Below are 12,034 nucleotides of genomic sequence, written 5' to 3' on the forward strand. Positions count from 1 at the left end.
GCGGTTGGCGCAGGATAGAGCAGGGTTTAGAGCTGTTGTGCATAGGGTCGCTATGAGTCGGAAACGACTCGATGGCACATAACAACAACATATGAGTTTATTATGGGACCAAGTGAGATGAAGCATATAAAATTATATTAGCACAATGCCTATCACAAGGGAAATTCAAGGAGTCAATATTATGGCCTTCAAGTTGTAACTGACTCCTAGCTAACCCTCCAGCAAGTTTGGGAGACTCTAATTCACACTAATAGCGATTGCCTTTTTCCTTCAGAGTCACTGACGTTTCTGAATTTCCAGAGAAGTCATGCAAGAAATGTTTAATAAATGATACCAATTAGTCAAAAATGGCCTAACCATCATTGTTTAGTGGGATTTCCTTAGTGATTTGTATGCATGTAGACTTCCTGTAACTTGTACTAAGGATAAAACAAAATTGAATTTTCATATAAAACAAAATGTTCACTTGTCAAAACAATCAAAATTCACTATAACTAATGATGATTTCCCTGCCCCTCTCCCCCCCCGCCCCCCCGCTTTTTGGAAGCAGGAGTGGCATACACTTCCTAAACCACATGCCTCTGGAAACTGGATAAATTTTGAGAAATGATGATAGTTATAGAAAGGCTTCGGGTCTTTTGTTCATAGGGTCACTATGAGCTGTGCTTGACTCAATGGCAATCAACAACAACAACAGCAACAACGATGATGATTTAAAATCTTACTATACAAATCAGAATGATTATAATGTTAGCCATGAGTCTAGAGAAGCAGAAAGTGGTAAAATGATGAATCAATAATGTTGCAAGTACCGTATATATTCACCATAGATTAACAATAAAATACACTGACAATTTTTTTCTAAACTTACTGAAAATAGATAAAAAATACTCATGAGTTTTATATCTATTTCTAAGGTTTTAAAAAGAAAATGGAATTTTTGTTATAAAATTAATATCCAGAATGACAAAAGCCTAGAACGTAGCACAGATTAAATAATTTATAATGTTACTACTACTAGCCTAGTGGCAAAAAGCTGCCTAGAATCCAGAAGGCATGCAGTTCGAAGTCACCAATTGCTTCAAGAGAGAAAGGTGGGCAATCACCTCCCAGTTGATTAACTGTCTCATCTCTGAAAACCCGCTGCAGGGTCAGCTATGGGTTGTTCTGACTCTATGGTATGTAACAACAACAACAGTCACAAATAAAATTTTTGAAATATAATTATTGAACTATGGAAGCCTAGTGGTTAAGGAGCAGTGCTGCCAACCCAAAGACATGCACCTCAAATCCACCACTGCTCCAAGGAAGAAAAATAGGTGATCTCCTCCTATGTGATTTACTGCCTCTGAAAACCTGCTGCGAGGTTAGCTATGGGTCAGTCTGACTCAACAGCACATAACATAACTCAGAACTAACAGCTTCTAACAATTTGGTTAAATTGTTAGTTTTTGAAATGTACATTTTGAAATTAATATTAAATTACCTTTATTTTATACATATACTCACCCTACACATTTTATATCCTACCTTTTTCCTACTAATGAATGAATGGTAAGCATTTTTCCATTCCATTTTATAGTATGAAAGACATGATTTAAGTGATAGAGTAATATATCAGTATACGATTTAACTTATTCCTCTCCTATTGTAAAATATTTATACTATCCTCAATAAATGTGTAATAAGCAAAGCTTTTTGCCTCTGAGAGTTTCCTTTAAATTAGACATTTCTGCCATTCATTAAAATGAAACTCCTTAAAGCAAAGCCACAGTTCTGACCAACCTGTACATGACTTCACTCACTGCCAACAATGTGGCTACTCAGTAAGAACCGCTCTATGAAACATGCCGTGTTATTGATTAACATTCAACAGAAACATTTTCTGCCACAAACATGATGAAACTAATCTGAGACTCGTATTACTCTGCTTTCCTTATGTTGACAATAAATTTTGCATGGTAAATGCAGTAATTACTGTTAAATACTATGAGCATATTATCAGAACAGGCCACTCTTCAGAGTAGTACATGATACTTAGCAAAGCAAAAGGTCGGACAAAAAAGACGACCAGCCTCATTGAGACGGATTTGCACAGAGACTGCAATAGCAGACCCGAACTCAACAGCAATTATGAGAATGGTACCAGGACCGGGCGAGTTTCATCCTAGTGCATGTAGAATCACTATGGGTCAGGACTGAGCCAAAGGTACCTAGTGACCACAACAACATACCCCGCCTTCCTCTTATGAGACTTCATAAAGAGCAATGCAATCAAAATACAGCCATTAGAACACCTGTTTGGAAAGGCACTAGAAGTATACCAAGAACTCTGGTGGCACAGTATAGAGGACGCAGATGCTAACATAGAGATAGGTGATTTGAACCCACCAGCCTTACTGCCTCCAAAAAGATTGTAGACTTGGGAACCCTGTGCTCTATGTGATTCTGCTCTGTCCTATAGAGATAGGATCAACTCAATGACAATAGATTTGGGTTTTGTTAGTAGGATACACATTTATAAGGAACCTAGTGGCTTAGTGACTAATATGGAGTTATACTGTCAACCCCAAGACAAGTTCAAATCCACTAACCACTTTGTGAGAGAAGGATGAGCCATCTCTTCCAATTTACAGCCTCTGACAATTTCTGAGGGTAAATTATGTATCAATTCTGACTCAACAGCACATAACAATAGCAACATATCTCTGTGTACCTAAGCTGCTAATGTGAAAGAATAAGTTTAGAAATTTAAAAAATGATGTTATTTCATAAATAGTGAAAAGTGGTTACATCTTTTACATGCTGCCTCTTTTTTAAAAAAAAATCATACCGCAAATACTAACATCAACCTTTTTACTAACTGACATTTCATATTCAAAGAACCCATTTACCATATACATTTACAGAATCTGAATATTGGAAGGTATACTGGACCAAGAAGAAATAAAACATCAAAATAATTTTGGATATGATGTGTGTCATCTTCACTAGTCTTGGAAACTTCCTATCTGCAGTAATTATAGAGTAATTTTGAAGTCAGATCATCCAAATAACAAAGAAAATACCAAATTACACCATGCCTGAAAAAAAGAAAGAGAAAACCACTTTATCATTTTAAGAATGATAGCAACTGTTCTTGGGGAGAAAAAAAAATCAATAAAAGCATATTCATATTGAAGTAAAAGATAACACAGAAATCTTTTCTTAAAAAGGAAAAAGAGTTTTAAGTGTGTACTTCCATGTTAAACTATAGCTTATTCATTGCCTTTAAATTCCTTCTACTCAGACTACTAAAGTAAAAAGCACGCTATTGACAACAAAAGAGTTTTATTTTTAATACTGATTTATTTATATTTGAAGCTGAGTATTTACAAGGAACTAGTTATAATGAAAAGTATGAGTGCATTTTGGAAACCATGAGTATTTTAACCACCCTTTTAAGATGCATTCACTGAGAGCCAGAAGCTCATCAACAGTGAGGATTAAAATCTATTCAACTACAGTTAAATAAAGAGTAACTGCAGTCATTTTTAAAAGTATTTTTAAAAATTTAGATTAAGTTTTTTTTCACAGTTCAAATAGAATCAGTTGCCAAGGTCAAGAGGACAATAAATGGTCAAATCAAGAATACATATTTTTACACCTCTTGCAAGACAGCACCTACTACAGCATAGCGCCACCTGGCTGCAAGCTGGAGAACTGTGTCATTTGCTCTCCTGAGAAAAATCATTACCTGGTATAGTTCTCCTGAAAGTCCTCCACTGGTGCTGACTCCATTTTCCTCATTAAAAAGGGACACATTCACACACTAATTTTAAATTTCTATCGTTTTTGCTATCTTGATCATTTTTTGTACTTTTTAGGCATATTAATTTAGAACATTTCTTTTTCTAAGGATATCTTCACTGCAACTGATCACAACTAAAGAAGATGAATGCATTCACATTTTTAAAAAATAATTTGTCATCAGTTTTCATGGTGAACACCACAACAAGTTCATTTACAACAATTGGTACAAAGGAACCAGTTCATTTCTACTCAGCTGAATTGCTGTCTGCTCCACTGGAAAAGGAAGCACAACATAAATAAATAATGGCCTCACATCTAGATGTATGAGTCATTCTGATTATATTTCTGTTTCTACACATATAGACATGTTTTAGTACAATGAGAATGTGTATGAACACATGTTTTATGCATAATAGTTATTGTTTTTGTTGTTCTTGTTGTTATGTGCTGCCAAGCATAGTGACCCTATGCACAACAGCTCTGAATCCCACCCTATCTTGAGCTAATCTCACTGTCTCCAACATGCCTACTCCTATTTCTCCACTAACTGTGTCAATCCATCTATCCAGGGTCTTGTTCTCCTGTGTTGTGTCTCCACTCTTCCAAACATGATGTCCTTCTCCTAAAACTGGTCCCTCTTTCTCTCAACATGCTCAAAATATAAGACAGAGTTTCAGAATCCTTGACTCCATGAAGCAGCTCAGTTTCACCCTCTCGAGGACAAACTAATTTGTTCTCTTGGCATTCCATGGTATGTTCAACACTCTTCTCCAGCACCATAACTCAAAGGCATCAATTATTCTTCTATCATCTTATTTATTGTCCATCTCTCATAGCAAGCAATTGGAAAGATCATGGCTTAGATCAGGCACACCTTACTCTCTAGACTGACATCATTACTTTTTAGTACTCTGGAGAGGTTCATCACACATTTTCCCAATGCCATTCTTCCTTTGATTTCCTGAAAGCTGGTGCCAAAAGTGTTGATTGTGGAGCCACGCAAGGTGAAATTGTTAACAACCTCAATTTCTTCTCCGTCTATCATGATGCTGTCAGTTGGCCCAGTGGTGAGAATCTTTGTTTTCTTGATGCTGAACCTCAATCTAAATTGATGATTTCAGTCCCTGACCTTCTGCAGAAAACACCTCAGATCCTCCTCAGTTTCAGCAAGCAATGTTGCGTCATCTGCATTATGCAAGTTTTTAACAAGTCTTTCTCCAATCCTGAAGCTCATTCCTTCTCATAAAGTCCAGCCTCCTGAATGATCTGTTCCACATATTAGAATGAATAATTTTATTAAATCCTTTACTTATCTCTTCACAATTATGTTCTTATCATTTGGATACATGTAAATCATTAAAGATACTTATAAATAGTATCTGTTTACACAGTCTGACAAGATGGAATTTGTTTAGCATCCATTAACGTTTGGTGATGGTGGTGTTGTGTACCACTGAGTCAGATCTGACCCATAACTGACTCTCCAGGGTCTTCAGAGGCAGTTAATCACACAGGATATTTTGTTCATGGAACAGTTAGTGAATGCAAACTGTGTCTTTACGTATTGCTTGTGCAAATCCCCACACTAGACCACCAGAGTTTCCTATTTTTAGATCTAAGCAAGTATTATTAAAATTATCATTCTTCATATCCATTGTTTTTAAAAAAATTCCAGGAGAAAAGTAAGGAAGATTATTAGATTCCTAATTTTGGCACAACTGAGATTCCAAAACCAATTTCCAGCTCTATCAGAAAGTACCACAACGGGTTCATGGTTCTATTGAGCTTGTGGGATGGCTCTATTTGGGTAAGTTAGTAACCCTGTCTGCATAACATTACAATTTTCTCAATTCTAAAAGAGAAGTAATATCTGACATATCCATAAGCATCGGGAGTATTTGTCACATGAACAAAAAAGGGATATTCTTTTACTTTGTGCTTTCTAGTCTCTTCACCTACAATCTCTCAAGATAAAAATTTTACCTTAGAACTAATAATCAAAATTCTCTGCTCCTAGATATTTAAAAGTATTTTTCCAGTAAAAATACTAGAGTAGAAGATGTGGCGTGGTCTAGCTTATATCACCACAAATTTCTCCTTTTTATTTTTTCTTTAAATCTCTTGAGATCTAAAGTGCATAAAAAGTAGTAGAAATATATAACAAGAAGGACATAATTCTTGTAAAATTGCTTACATTTGTTCTTGTTGATTCCCTTCCTCCCTCAAATCCCAAGGTTAGACAAGCAGCAGAGATTCCATGTTGAAAGAGAAAAGGGGGAATAAAAAATTACCTTCTTGCACCTACTTTTTCTGTACTTGCTTCGCTGCAATGTGAAATATGTTCAGCCTGATGTTGAAATATTTCTTTTATAAAAGGTAGTGATCTTATTCTCAGATTTAACATGGGTAACCAGCTCGTAGTAGTCACCAGAGTTGAATCACAGCTTCAACTGAATACCTTTAGGATCAGCTCCGAGCAGAAAGACATCAGGCTCTCATACTCTGAATGTAATTGTACGAACAAGCTTTGTTCTGCCTTCAACAGAATGTCTGTTGTTCTTTGCATTATCATCTAGTCTTTGGTTATCTAACACCTAATGTTTTCAATGAGATGGATTGACGCAGTGACTACAACAATGCACATGGACATGACTGAGATCATGAATGACACAGACTCGGACAATATTCAGAGAAACTGTTCATAGTGTGGCCATGAGTCATAGTCATGGCACCTCACGACAATAACGTTTCTAAGGAGTAGAAAAAATGTTCTTCCTGCTGATATTCTGGTTAGTTGCCAGGGAGTCAACTGTATTTCACGGTGACTACATGTGTGCAGAGAACAACTCCATAGGATTTGAAACACAATCAAATTCTTTTGCATAGTTGATAAGACACAAGTATACAACTTTCTAGTATTCTCTGCTTTCAGTCAAAATCCATCTGATATTCACAAAGATATTTCTCCTTCCACAGCCTCTTCTGAATCCAACTTGAATTTCAGTTTCCCGCAGATGTACTACTCTAACTATTTTTGGATAATGATATTATTTAGTAGTTTCCACACAATCATCTCATAGTCCATGCTGGATTATATTTTTTTGGAATGAGAACAAATATTAATCTCTTCCAGACAGGTGGCCAGGTACTTGTCTCCCAAATTTCTTAAACTATAGTAGAGGCAAAGATAACATACTTTGGGTGACACTTACCCCTTGCAGACTCAGTGAATGGAGGCCAGATGCTGCTACTCCTGTGCTAGGCCATACTGCTTTTCCAGATATTTCTTAACCATCACTTGACATCTCATCAGCTAACCTTTCCACTCTGTGCCCTTTCACTGTATGTTTCCAGCAGTACCAACCACTGGATGCAATATAAAATGAGAACATAAGGTTTCTTGTCCGTAATGAGTTTTAAAGCAGACAACAGAGCAGGAGACTAATCATGGGGCACTGTGACTGAACAGGTCATAGGACCAAGACATCAGTTCTCTTCTTTTTTTCTCCTTTTTTCTACAGTTAAACTTTTCTATTGCCACTATTATTATAATCTGTTCAAGTGAACCTGGAAATATGTGGAAGTGAACAATACAGAACAATTTTTGAACAATGAATGAAAGCTAGTGAATAAACTGAAACAACTTGTTTCTGTCAAGTCAGAATCAACTCATAACTGGTCCTCCACTGAGCTTCTGAGGCTCTAAAACATACAGAAGATTGTCTGTCTTTCTCCCACAGAGCCCTTTATGGATTCAAATAGCCAGAGAGGTGTGGTAATTGGTTTGCAGCACAACTCCTTACAGACTATGCCATCAGAACTCTCCAGTGGACAAAAAGGCCTCTTTTTTATATCTTGCATGTACAGTGCCAAGGAACATTCTATAGGGCTGATCAAGGAATTCCAGTGGTATCGAACCCCATTTGCCCACTGCAGAGTCCAGCCCAATGGCACATTCTGAATCTCCCGTTTCTTCACATTCATTTAGTTCTTATCAGATACTGGCTTCTGTTTTTCTTTAATGCAAATTTCCAAAAATAAAGAAACTACAAAGAACCCTTACGTTGGGTGAAAACCTGGGCAAAGACAGGACAGAAAATAGATTAAAGAAGTTAGTGTGGAAGTGGGATTATAGGCAAGGAAACGGGTTTGAAAGTTTTAGCAACAGTAACATAAGAGATGGAAAAAAGAAGGCAACTAAAGTTATTATGTGGAAGCAAAAGCAGTTGACAACTGATTGGCTGCAGGAGATAGGAAAGAAAACCCAAATTAAAAGAAAAAAAAGTTCTTGTTTGAGTGAAATGACACTATCGACCAAACTAAGAAATTCAGATTAAAAATAAAAAGTTTAGGTAATAAAACAACAAATTTTATGTTGGGTTCATTGTACTTGAAATGTATCAAACATAAAAATATATCTGCAGTCAGTTTTAGTGGAGTTTGAGGTTTATTAATCAAATATAGGCAAAAACAGTGATAAATAGAACAATAGATGCACAAACTAGTGCTGATTGAATACAGAAATAGATTTACAGGATATTTTTTAAACATTATAATAATAACATGCATTCTTTACTTTTACTACTTTTAATTATAAGTACAATGAGAAGAAAAACTGAATCAACATTATCACACTGAATGATTTTAATGTATTCCCAAAATCAATAATTTTAAATCTCAAGGCTATTATATTATTTTTTCCCCATTATCCTACCTCTTTAAGTGACATAATCTACTTGGGAATTTAAACAAGTTTAAGCATTTATTGTCGTTGTTGTTGATTGCCGTCGAGTCGAGTATGACTCATAGCAACTTTATGAACAAAATACCAATGCCTTTCCATAACTGTTATCGTTTCTCCAAGTTCATAGTTTCCATAGGCATGTGGTTTAGGAAGAGGATGCCACTCCTGCTTCCAAACCTGTTTTACAACTGGGAGGCCCACCAAACACTTTAGGGAGTTAAAATATAAATGATACTAAATTCTGGGGAATTTCCAAAGTTATAAGCTTCCAAAGATTTTCCTTCTGACCCCAGATCTTTGACCAAGATCTATAGAGAAAGTTTTCTTTAAGTAATAATTACAGGAAAACTCATGTAGTATTTTATTTCTACATAAACTAGACAGCAACTTTGTTTTACTTTAAGGAATAGCTCAAAATCATTTACACCTAGAATGATCTAGTTTGTCTTTGTTAATTTGTCTTGATAATAACTAAAATCTACCTGATTAGTTTGGAACTGTTTTGTTGTTGAGTACTATCGAGTCAAAACAAACCCATAGCTGACCCTCCAGCAGGTTTTCAGGGGCAATTTAATCACATGAGTGGAGACTGCCCATCTTTCTCCTTTGGAGTGGCTGGCTCTGTGCTTTTGGGACTGCGGCACAGTTTCTTATCACTAGGCCACATGGTGGGTTTATCCAATATAATCCTAAATCTACCTTTATGACTACATAGACATTCAATGTTAACAAGATTTTCTGAAGGTAGAATTAAGCTAGTTATTTTGGTATGGAATTTGAGGTAGTTATTTTTCTGTTGTTAGAAGTGCTTTCAGTCAACTATGTCGCATAGCAATCCTCTGAATATGCCCTATGTTGTGCCATTCTTCGGATCTCCAACATGCTCAAGCACACTGCTGTAGTCACTATGTCACTCTATCTCACTGAAGGCTGGCCTCTCTTCCACTGACCCTCAGCCTTTCTCAGAATGATGTTGGGTTTGGTTTGGTTTTGTTTTTTTCCAAGGTCTGGTCTCTCCTGATAACATGTCCAAAGTCTATGAGACAGAGTTTCACCATCCTTGCCTGTAAGGAATACTCTGGTCACACTTCCTCCAAGACAGATTTGTTTGCTCTTTATTCACTTTATTCATGGCTTATTCACTACTCCTTTCCAACACTACAATTGAAGGCGTCAATTCTTCTGTGTTCTTTATGCAATGTTCAACTCAAATGCACAGAAATTGAAAACTACTGTGGCTTCCATCGGGTGCATCGTATTCTTTATACTATTGCCCATGCTCTTTAGTATTTTGGGAAGTTTCATGACGGCTCATTTTCCGAATGTATTTCCTAATCTTTTGACTTCTGCTACCATGAGTGTTGATTGCGGATCTAGGTAGAATGCAGTCATTGACAACTTCAACCTTTTTCTCTACTTCACAGATATTAATTGTTCTTTTATTATGGTTGTTGTTCTGTTGTTCTGTTCTATTAGGTTCTGTGGAGTATGACTCATAGTGACCCTAGGAACAATAGATCTGAACCAGGTCCTATTCTGTTCCATCTTTATCATTGCTAACACATTTGAGCTCAGTGCTGCAGTCACCAGGTTAATCAATCTCATGAGGGGCTTTCTTTAGACAACTAATATTTGCAGGTTTGTATAGGTGGTCCAAAGTAAGGCAAGGCATGTCTTGATTGAAAAGATTAGGAAGATGCATTAGAAGAGACAAGAACCAAGTCTAAACCAAGCCATTCCTATGGGCAAGCCTGCCCTAAAGACTATGCACACAAAATCACACAAAATATCATGAAACGTAGGAAGTAGATGTTTGAAAACAAGAAATTAAAAGAACCCCAACAGAGTGTGGAGACTATAGAACAATATCATTAATTTCACATGCAAGCAAGATTCTACCGAAGATTATCCAAAGACGACTGGAACAACACATCAGCAGAGAACTTCCAGAAGTCCAGGCTGGGTTTAGAAGGGGTCGTGGTACTAGGGATATTGTAGCTGATGTTAGATGGATCTTAGCTGAAAGCAGGGAATACCAGAAGAATCTCTATCTGTGTTTCATTGATTATATAAAGGTGTTTGACTGGTGGATCATCACAAACTGTGGCTGACTCTGAGAAGAATGGGAATTCTGAGAACACTTGATCATGCTAATGTGAAAACTATACTTGGACCAAGAGGCAGTCATCAGAACAGAGCAAGAAAACACTGTATGGTTCAAAATGGGGAAAGGTGTATGCCAGGGATGTGTCCTATCTCCATACCTTTTCAACCTGTATGCAGAACAGATTATCCAAGAAGCTGGGCTGTATGAGGAGAGGTGTGGCATCAGGATTGGTGGAAGATATATCAATAATCTTCGTTATGCAAATGACACAACCCTGCTTGCTGAAACTGAGGGGGACCTGAAGCACTTGCTGCAGAGGGTCGACTGCAGCCTTCAGTATGGATTGAGGCTCAATGTCAAGAAGACAAAGATTCTCACCACTGGACGAATTGGCAGCATCAGGACGGATGGTAAAGAGATTGAGATTGTTAACAGCTTTAGTCAGCTTAGCTCCACGGTCAACACTCTTGACACTAGTAGCCAGAAAATTTAAAAAAAAAAAAGCAAAAACAAAACGCATTGCGATGGAAAGGTCTGCTGTTACAGACCTCTCCAGAGTACTGAAGAGCAATGGTGTCACTCTGGAGTCGTCTGATACAGGCCATGGTCTTCGCAATCACTTGTTATGCAACAGAGAGTTGGACAATGACTAGGAAGGATAGAAGGAGAATTGATGCCTTTGAGCTGTGGTGCTGGAGAAGAGTATTGAATGTACCATGGACTGCCAAGAAAACAGATTCATCCTGGAGAGGGTTAAACCAGGCTGCTCCTTGTAGGCAAGGATTCTGAGGCTCCGTCTAACATACTCTGGACATGTTGTAAGGAGGGACAGGTCCTTGGAGTGGGACATCATGCTTGGGAAGGTGGAGGGACAGTGCAGGAGGGGACGACCCTCTATGAGGTGGACTGATTCAGTGACGGGGTAATCGGGATGGGTGCGTCAGAGGCAATAAGATTGGCACAGGATAGAGCAGGGTTTAAGGCTTTTGTACAAAGCGTCGCTATGAGTCGCAAGCAACTCGATGGCACATAACAACAGCAACAACTTTGGAAACACACATAATAACACAGTGATAAATTAAACATAAAACTTAAAAGATCCAAATGACAAAAGTTAATACATAAAATGTTAAGAGATCAGATAACATATGCAATTGTGGTTATGTAAAATGGAACAACAGATTTGTACTCTGAATCATTAAAAAATTTATATCAATTCTTTAAACAGTAAGATAACAAACTCATTAGAAAAACAGGAAAAATTTAAAAAAGATTACATAAGAACAATTACAAGTAGATTATACAAGTAGAAAAGGATCTTTAATCTCAGTAGTAACCAGAGAAATAAAAGTTAAACAATGAAATGGCATTCTTCACTAAAAAGTCTGCAG

The sequence above is a fragment of the Elephantulus edwardii genome, unplaced genomic scaffold, assembly GCF_000299155.1.
Source record: "Elephantulus edwardii isolate Elephantulus edwardi_28Jun2011 unplaced genomic scaffold, EleEdw1.0 scaffold00013, whole genome shotgun sequence".
In the NCBI taxonomy this organism is placed as follows: domain Eukaryota; kingdom Metazoa; phylum Chordata; class Mammalia; order Macroscelidea; family Macroscelididae; genus Elephantulus; species Elephantulus edwardii.